This window comes from Salvelinus alpinus, chromosome 4, assembly GCF_045679555.1.
Source record: "Salvelinus alpinus chromosome 4, SLU_Salpinus.1, whole genome shotgun sequence".
In the NCBI taxonomy this organism is placed as follows: Eukaryota; Metazoa; Chordata; class Actinopteri; order Salmoniformes; family Salmonidae; genus Salvelinus; species Salvelinus alpinus.
The window spans coordinates 52277066-52286377 of record NC_092089.1 but is presented as its reverse complement, the minus strand read 5'-3'; positions in this window follow the sequence as shown (position 1 = coordinate 52286377).

Sequence of the window (9312 nt, the reverse complement as noted above, 5' to 3'; positions counted from 1 at the left end):
AGCTATTTTCAAACCAGCCAATCAGTGAAGTTGGTGCCTCCGCCTTCCCAACAGAGATTGGCTGACTGCAACTACGACGTCTAAAATGGGCGTGGTTTGCTACTGAAAACAAATTTAAAACCTACACAAACTCTGGCCTTGCATTGCCGATTTGAACTTGAGCCTCTTGAATGGTGTGCAATGCATCATTATTTGAAAGCCGCATTCTTATCTCGTGAATGGAAATACGTCTGTGAAGGAGCATGTTTGGTTGTGCTATACCCATAGAAAGAGCCCATAGCAAAATACTGTATATGTGCAAAACCTATAGATAAGTCAAGTTCAATGATGTATATAAACCCATAACGTTCTATACAAAGTAGTCCTTGCAGCAGATAATAGTAACTGAATTTACCATTTGCTGTTTTGTGCTGTAAAAGCAGCCATATCCTGGGTATTTTTGTCCTATTTGGGTCTACTCTACAGCAACTGGCCAAGAAAAATATTCATTTGGGAAATACTGTCAATAAGCACGTTTCCATACAGTTTTTATGTGAGTAGAGTCATACCGAATAAAAAATATCAAGACAGCTGTGATGGAAACAGGAGTTTCGATAGAATTATAAATGCATTTCCTGCTGACAGAATTTCTTAGTTTGACATGATATGGTGGGATCTTGAAATGGTGGTGGAAACGCCTTTATGCGCAAATATTGATATAATAACCATCATATCGAGTCACACGATATGTTGTGTGGTCCTCCCACTATGACGAAGGAAGGCATGCAGTTTATTAGGCTACAGATGAAACGTTATGATGAATTTCACAGGGTGTTGAAAGTGCATGGTGATCTTGATACTCCTTTCCAATAAATGTCGAGGGTCTTATTCTGGTGACATGAGCGATGCTTGACTGCATTCGACAACACACACATACACTCGCTGTTATCCATAATCATCTCATCATGTAGCCTATATTGCCTACTGCATCTGCAAACTGTTGTCTGGAGTCCACATGCCAAGAGTAGGCACATTTGCTGCTTTTCCCAGAACTCCACATTGCTGACACAGAGTCTGCGTTTCAAACTCACAGGCTCCGATTCAAACTCATAAAAGACACCCTCCTCCACTTACCTTCCCTCCCCTTATGCCCTTGGGGGAATCCCCGCAGCCATCTTTTTCGTTGGTTCCTAAGCAACGGAAGTTGACGACGTAAGCCCCTCAACCCTTTTTGATCGAGTTTGCCAGTGTATGTTCACTTCGGGGCTGAAACGCCCCATAATTTAATTTGCGATGATTGTACATCCGCTAAGAAAAGTACGCCAAAACTTAAAAATAACATTAATATGGTATTATTTAGAGTATTGAAATCTAAAACCTCAAGACCTCCTTGTTCTTGGGTATTACTGAGAATATCTTTCCGTAGATAGTGAGGCTCGTTCCTCCAAATAAAATGAGAAAGAATCTTATCTAAGTCCCTTTACAATTTTAGGGGGTAAGTCAAGTGATAACGAGACATAAACCGATCTGGATAACCCTTCAGCTTTGGACAATAAAACCTGAACATATAATTAAATATCTCTCAGTAACCAGAGGTTCAATTTCTTCTTTGTTTTCTCAATAATGGGGTTAAAACTTAATTCACTCCTTGCATATATGCAATCCTTGCATATAACAATTCCAAGATAAGTTACCTTATCTTTAATTGGGATTCCATATACTTCCTGTAAAACACAGTCCTTGAGTGGAAATAAGACTGCCTTATTGATATTAATTTTCAAACCTGAAACTAAGGAAATGTCTTCAATACAGGAAACTGCTTTAGAAACCTCATTCATGTCTCTCAAAAATATGGTGGTATCATCAGCCAGTTGACATCATTTAAATTCCTTGCCAAGTGCTGAAACACCTTGAAAATTACATTTTTTGAGGAGCCATAATTGGGCAGCCCGGCCTAATGCCACGCCCAATATCATATCTTTGGGATGTCCCGTGAGCTAATTTCACAGAGCTAGTACAACCACTATAAAGTTTGGACTGCTTTAAAAAAAGCCACCAAACCCCCCAAAAATGTATTGCTTTGAACATAAACTCATGTTCTACAGTGTCAAAAGCTTTATAAAAATCAACAAACATAAGAAAACTATCATCAAGGATGAGGTCATTATAGTCAATTATATCTAAGTTCAACCTGATGTTATTACTAATGTGTTGACCTGTAACGGCAGCCTTCCTCCTCTTCACGAGAAGAGGAGGTGTAGCAGGGATCGGACCAAGACGCAGCGTAGGTGCTCAACATATTTAATAATACGAACTGTGAACACTACAACAATACAAAAATAACAAAATGTGGCAAACCGATACAGTCCTAGCTGGTGCAGAGAAAACACAGAGACAGGAAACAACCACCCACAAACCCCAACACAAAACAAGCCACCTATATATGATTCCCAATCAGAGACAACACAAAACACCTGCCTCTGATTGAGAACCATATTAGGCCAAACATAGAAACAGACAAACTAGACACACAACATAGAATGCCCACCCAGCTCACGTCCTGACCAACACTAAAACAAGCAAAACACACAAGAACTATGGTCAGAACGTGACAGTACCCCCCTCCTGAGGTGCGGACTCCGAACGCACCCCCTAAAACTCTAGGGGGGGGTCTGGGTGGGCATCTGTCCGCGGTGGTGGCTCCGGCGCTGGACGAGGACACCACTCCACCATTGTCTTTGTCCCCCTCCTTAGCGTCCTTTGAGTGGCGACCCTCGCCGCCGACCTTGGCCTAGGAACCCTCACAAAGGGCCCCATCAGACTGAGGAGACAGCTCCGAACCGAGAGGTAGCTCAGGTAGCTCAGGACAGAGAGGTAGCTCCGGACAGAGAGGTAGCTCCGGACTGAATGGCAGCTCCGGACTGAATGGCAGCTCCGGACTGAATGGCAGCTCATGACTGGAGGGCAGCTCATGACTGGAGGGCAGCTCATGACTGGCGGGCAGCTCTGGCAGCTCCTGACTGACTGGCGGCTCTGGCAGCTCCTGACTGACTGGCGGCTCTGGCAGCTCCTGACTGACTGGCGGCTCTGGCAGCTCCTGACTGACTGGCGGCTCTGGCGGCTCCTGACTGACTGGCGGCTCTGGCAGCTCCTGACTGACTGGCGGCTCTGGCGGCTCCTGACTGACTGGCGGCTCTGGCGGCTCCTGACTGACTGGCGGCTCTGGCGGCTCCTGACTGACTGGCGGCTCTGGCGGCTCCTGACTGGCTGGCGGCTCTGGCGGCTCTGGCGGCTCCTGACTGGCTGGCGGCTCTGGCGGCTCCTGACTGGCTGGCGGCTCTGGCGGCTCCTGACTGGCTGGCGGCTCTGGCGGCTCCTGACTGACGGACGGCTCTGGCGGCTCCTGACTGACGGACGGCTCTGGCGGCTCCTGACTGACGGACGGCTCTAGCGGCTCCTGACTGACGGACGGCTCTAGCGTCTCGGGACAGACGGACGGCTCTAGCGGCTCGGGACAGACGGGCGGCTCTAGCGTCTCGGGACAGACGGACGGCTCTAGCGGCTCGGGACAGACGGGCGGCTCTAGCGGCTCGGGACAGACGGGGGGCTCTAGCGGCTCGGGACAGACGGATGGCTCAGATGGCGCTGGGCAGACGGATGGCTCAGATGGCGCTGGGCAGGCAGGCAGCTTAGACAGCGCTGTGCAGTCAGGCAGCTCAGACAGCGCTGTGCAGTCAGGCAGCTCAGACCTGCTGAGGCGCACAGTAGGCCTGGTGCGTGTTGCCGGAACTGGTGGTACCGGTTTGTAGACACGCACTTCACGGCTAGTGCGGGGAGCAGGAACAGAGCACACTGGACTCTCGAGGCGCACTATACACCTGGTGTGTGGTACCGGCACTGGTGGTACCGGGCTGAGGGCACGCACCTCAGGGCGAGTGCAGGGAGAAGGAACAGTGCGTACAGGGCTCTGGACACAAAACACCTGCCTCTGATTGAGAACCATATTAGGCCAAACATAGAAACAGACAAACTAGACACACAACATAGAATGCCCACCCAGCTCACGTCCTGACCAACACTAAAACAAGCAAAACACACAAGAACTATGGTCAGAACGTGACATGACCATGCATAAAACCAGATTGTTCTTCATCAATTATATGATGTAAGCCTTGTTTCAACCTCTTAGCAAATACAAGGGCAAATAATTTCCATCATTATTCAACAGGCTTATGGGCCTCCAGTTGTCTATATAAAGACTATCCTTATTAGGTTTGGGAATCAAAGTAATTACACCTTGCTTTAAGGAAGCCGGTAACTCCCCTTTCTCTATTGATTCTTGGAACATAGCAAGAATGAAAGGAATCAATTGATCATTGAATGTTTTATAGAACTCGCTTATTAAACCATAATTTTGTATTTCTCTCTCCCTCTTCCATCCATTTTTCATACAAACGCTCCCTGGCATTTTCCTCGTAGATACAGTCTAACTGCATTTGCAGTGATGATAGCTCCAGTAATTTCTGATTAGTTAGATCAGTTTTTAAGTATAATCCATTATTCTCTTTATGGTGTCATATTCTTTCTCTCTCTTGGCACGAGCAATTTCTTTCCCCATTGAAATAGCCAAAATGTCATTAGCTCCCAGTAACTTCCAAACGTATTCATAACACACGCACAATTCCAATATTTATCAATAATTCCTGCTACTTCCTTCTTAAATACTTCATTCTCTAGTAAAGTCTTATTCATTTTCTAAAATATTCTCTGCAGCCAGAAATCAATACAGGATTGTATAGATAAATCTTTGGTACTCCATGTAAACATAATCTTATCTGGGTTCTTATGTTTTCAAATATCTCGAACACCTAACCTTAGACATATATTCCTTATCTCACAAACATAATTGCTATCCTTAGGAGGCCATCTATCTAGATTATCATGTAATACTGTATTAAAATCTCCCCATATTATTTTGGCCAATGGAAATTTAGCCTAATCTACCAATAGCCTAATCCATCTCCCTGTATATATGTCACGCCCTGACCTTAGAGAGCCTTTTTATTTCTCTATTTGGTTAGGTCAGGGTGTGATTTGGGTGGGCATTCTAGTTTGTCTATTTCTTTGTTGGCCTAGTATGGTTCCCAATCAGAGGCAGCTGTTTATCGTTGTCTCTGATTGGGGATCATACTTAGGCAGCCCTTTTTCCCAACTTCAGTTGTGGGATCTTGTTTGTGTGTAGTTGCTTTCTGCACTGCATATAGCTTTATGTTCGTTTTTGTATTTTGTTGTTTTTCGGTGTCATTTTAATAAAATAAAAATGTACACCTACCACGCTGCACGTTGGTCTCATTCTACCAACGAGCGTAACAATATAACCCTTAATATTTACTTTTAAAATAACTGATGACCGATTGGTACCAAATGAAAGCCAAATATAATTTCCCCATTGACACTTCCAAAACGCAGTATCTGTGGAACAGGCATGCGTTTCTTAAATTAAATAAAAGTCGGCACTCTTACAATACAAAAACAAAGATTTCCTTTTCAAAATATTACGGAATCCCCTGGCATTAATAGAAAAAACAGAAATTGACATTTACTATCACAGTGACTATAAGAAGAATTTTAAACTTGTATACGTTCACATGAACCGGGTTCTCACAAAATTAAACATTCTTACTAGGTGCAAATAAAACAGTCCTTTGCACCACGCAGGTGGCAGACCTAAAGTATATTTTTATACAATTGCAAATAACATTGCGCCATATAAATTGGTAAAACGAATCGCCATCAAACTAATATTAAGTGTCAGTGCGAATTTACCTGCCGTAAAAAAAGAAGCTCACACAAATAATGCTCTTTCCCCAAGAAATAAATGTTATCAGTTGCAAAGGGGAGTACCCCAAGGTTCAACCCGCTCTTCTCAATTTACATCAACATAGCTCACAGGCTGACTACACCGCTCACGTCTCGTGCGCGAGTGTTGCAAAATAAATTTAGAGATCTATATTATTCAATTATTGCACCCACACTGCTCGCTCGCGCGCGCCAACGAGTGTCTACGTTGCCAAGGGCTAAAATAGAAGTCAGTTCTATTTGTGACGCAGTTCGCGCTGCAAGTCTTTCCTCTCCCATCTCCTCATTGGTTTATAGAAGCAGGTACCCATGTACCATCTCTTCATTGGTTATACCCACGTGGGTGATTGAAAGACGAACGAGGTCAGTGGCGGTAATGCACCTAATTTATGAAAGTTGCCAATCGCAATATAAAGTCAAGAGAAGAAAAAGCCTGGAAGGAGGAGAGATGACTAGAAACGATTCGGTTTCACAAACCGGTGCGCCTGGCTCCCCGTTATATACCATACCCAGTTCAGAGGTACTTAAATCTTTTGTCTTGACCATTCACCTACTGAATGGCACACATAGAAATTCCATTTATTCCTTCATCTACACTGATTGAAGTGGATTTAACAAGTGACATCAATAAGAGATCAGAGCATTCGCCTGGATTCACCTGGTCAGTCTATGTCATGGAAAGAGCAGGTGTTTCTAATGTTCTGTACACTCAGTGTAGTACATGTAAAGAGCTTAAATAGTATGTTTGGGCCTATGCTGGATTTATTCTTGATCGATACTATGTGTAAAATGTTCATATTTTATTGTCCTGTATTATCTCCTATATTCCTGGTGTATCTCTCTTACCTCCACAGCAGCATTAGCTTGCTGGAAATCTGAACCTACCCACAATTCCGCAGACTCCACTGAGATCTGACCAGGAAGGAAGGAAGAGGTAGCAATGGCAGACGTGGACACCAAGTTGTCCATAACAACACAAAGTGGGACTAACAGATGTTGAGGTTGTGACTGTAAAGGAGGAGCAGAAAAAGATGGGGAAGAGGGATGAAAGAGGAAGACAAGGAATGGGAAGAAGCAAAACACAGAACTACACCCATTCTCCCACTCCCTTTCTCCCCTACAATCTACACAACTCTAGCGCAGGTCGTCTTTCCTACTTTTCTAAAAGGATTTGCTTTAATCGAAATGCAAGTTGAATCAGCGAAAACGATTTGCTTATGCATACGGTATCTTCCTGGGGTTTGTACAAAGAAACAACATAAAAACTACAAGGGAGGGGTGAGAGTTTTAATTTGGTTACAAATGAATGGGGGTTGTTAATGGAAGGTGAAAGGCAAGTGTTCACGTTAGGGTCAAAGGGGGAAAAGTAGATGTCACAGTCAAAGGGCAACCATGAGAACTCCTATGACTACATACTCAATGGTAAACACCAGGTCTGGGGTCTAATTCAAGAAGTGACTTGGAATTCAAATCATGATAATAAAAACAAAACACACACAAAAAATGATTATATTTCATCCCCTACCTAAATTGAAAATGTATTTGCCCCAACTGTTAAAAACATACTGTATGACTTCACTTCACAAGGGGAACTGGAAGTCTGATTCAAGAGAACAGCTATGATGATTTTCATTGGCAGATAGAAATCGTAGGCATACATTTGAACTTTTGTTTGATAATTGTCAATGTTGGGCAATGCAACATACACTACATGACCAAAAGCTCGTTGAACATCTCATTCCAAAATCATGGGCATTAATATGGAGTTAGTCCCCCTTTGCTGCTATAACAGCCTCACTCTGCTAGGAAGGCTTTCCACTAGATGTTGGAACATTGCTGCAGGGACTCCATTCAGCCACAAGAGCATTAGTGAGGTTGGGCACTGATGTTAGGCGATTAAGCCTGGCTGGCAGTCGGCATTCCAATTCATCCCAAAGGTGTTCGATGGGGTTGAGGTCAGGGCTTTGTGCAGGCCAGTTAAGTTACTCCACACCGATCTCAACAAACCATTTCTGTATGGACCTCGCTTTTTCCACGAGGGCATTGTCATGCTGAAACAGGAAAGGGCCTTCCCCAAACTGTTGCCACAAAGTTGGAAGCACATTGTATGCTGTAGCGTTAAGATTTCCTTTCACTAAGGGGCCTAGCCCAAAACCAAAAAACAGCCTCAGACCATTGTTCCTCCGACACCAAACTTTACAGTGGGCACTATGCATTGAGGCAGGTAGCTTTGTTTTGGCATCCATCAAACCCAGATTCGTCCGACGTACTGCCAGATGGTGAAGCGTGATTCATCACTCCAGAGAACGCGTTTCCATTGCTCCAGAGTCCAATGGCGGTGAGTTTTACGCCACTCCAGCCGATGCTTGGCCTTGCATACAGTGATCTTAGGCTTGTGTGTGGCTGCTCAGCCATGGAAACCCATTTCATGAAGCTCCAGACGAACAGTTATTTTGCTGACGTTGCTTCCAGAGGCAGTTTGGAACACTGTAGTGAGTGTTGCAACCGAGGAGACGATTTTTACACAATAAGCACGCTTCAGCGGTCCCGTTCTGAGCTTGTGTGGCCTACCACCTCCTGGCACCTCCTGAGACGTTGTTGCTCCTAGACATTTCCACGTCACAATAACAGCACTTACAGTTGACAGAGACAGGTCTAGCAGGGCAGAAATTTGACAAACTGACTTGTTGGAAAGGTGGCATCCTATGACAGTGCCACATTGAATGTCACTGAGCTCTTCAGTAAGGCCATTCTACTACCAATATTTGTATATGGAGATTGCATGGCTGTGTGCTCGAGTTTTTCACCCATCAGCAACGAGTGTGGCTTAAATAGCCAAATCCACTAATTTGAAAGGGTGTCCACATACTTTTGTATATATAGTGTATTTAAAAGCCGAATACTTACCTTGTGAATACATATGTGAATGTACATGCCCCGCCCAAACCCCCTTGTACTTACAAGTACTTGTCAACTTGTTGTATGCTACTTACTATTCATAGAAAGAGCTGGATACGTGCAAAACAAAGTAGTCCCTGTAGCAGATACCCTTGGCAGAATTAACAAACTGTATTGACCATTTGCTTTTTCATGCTGTAAAAGCAGCCTAATCCTGGGTCATTTTGGTCTATTTGGGTCTGCTATCCTGCAACTGGCCAAGGAAAATACAAATATGGGAAATTACTGCACTTTCAAACATGAAAAGTAGACCTAATCAATGAGTCAGAGCTTTATTGCTGAATATCACATTAATAATCATTACAGTATGGTTAACTATTTGGAAAACAGTACAATAATTATAGTACAGACAATATGGCAAAAAAGCATTATTTTACAATTAAGCTAATTATTTTACAACAAGGGCATTTGTTTGAAGAAATAAGGGTTGAGGGAAGGAAGAAGTCCAAAGACACCTCTTTCAGTATACCATCACCTTTACACTGATGTCATCCTCTGTCCAAAGCTGAGTCATTC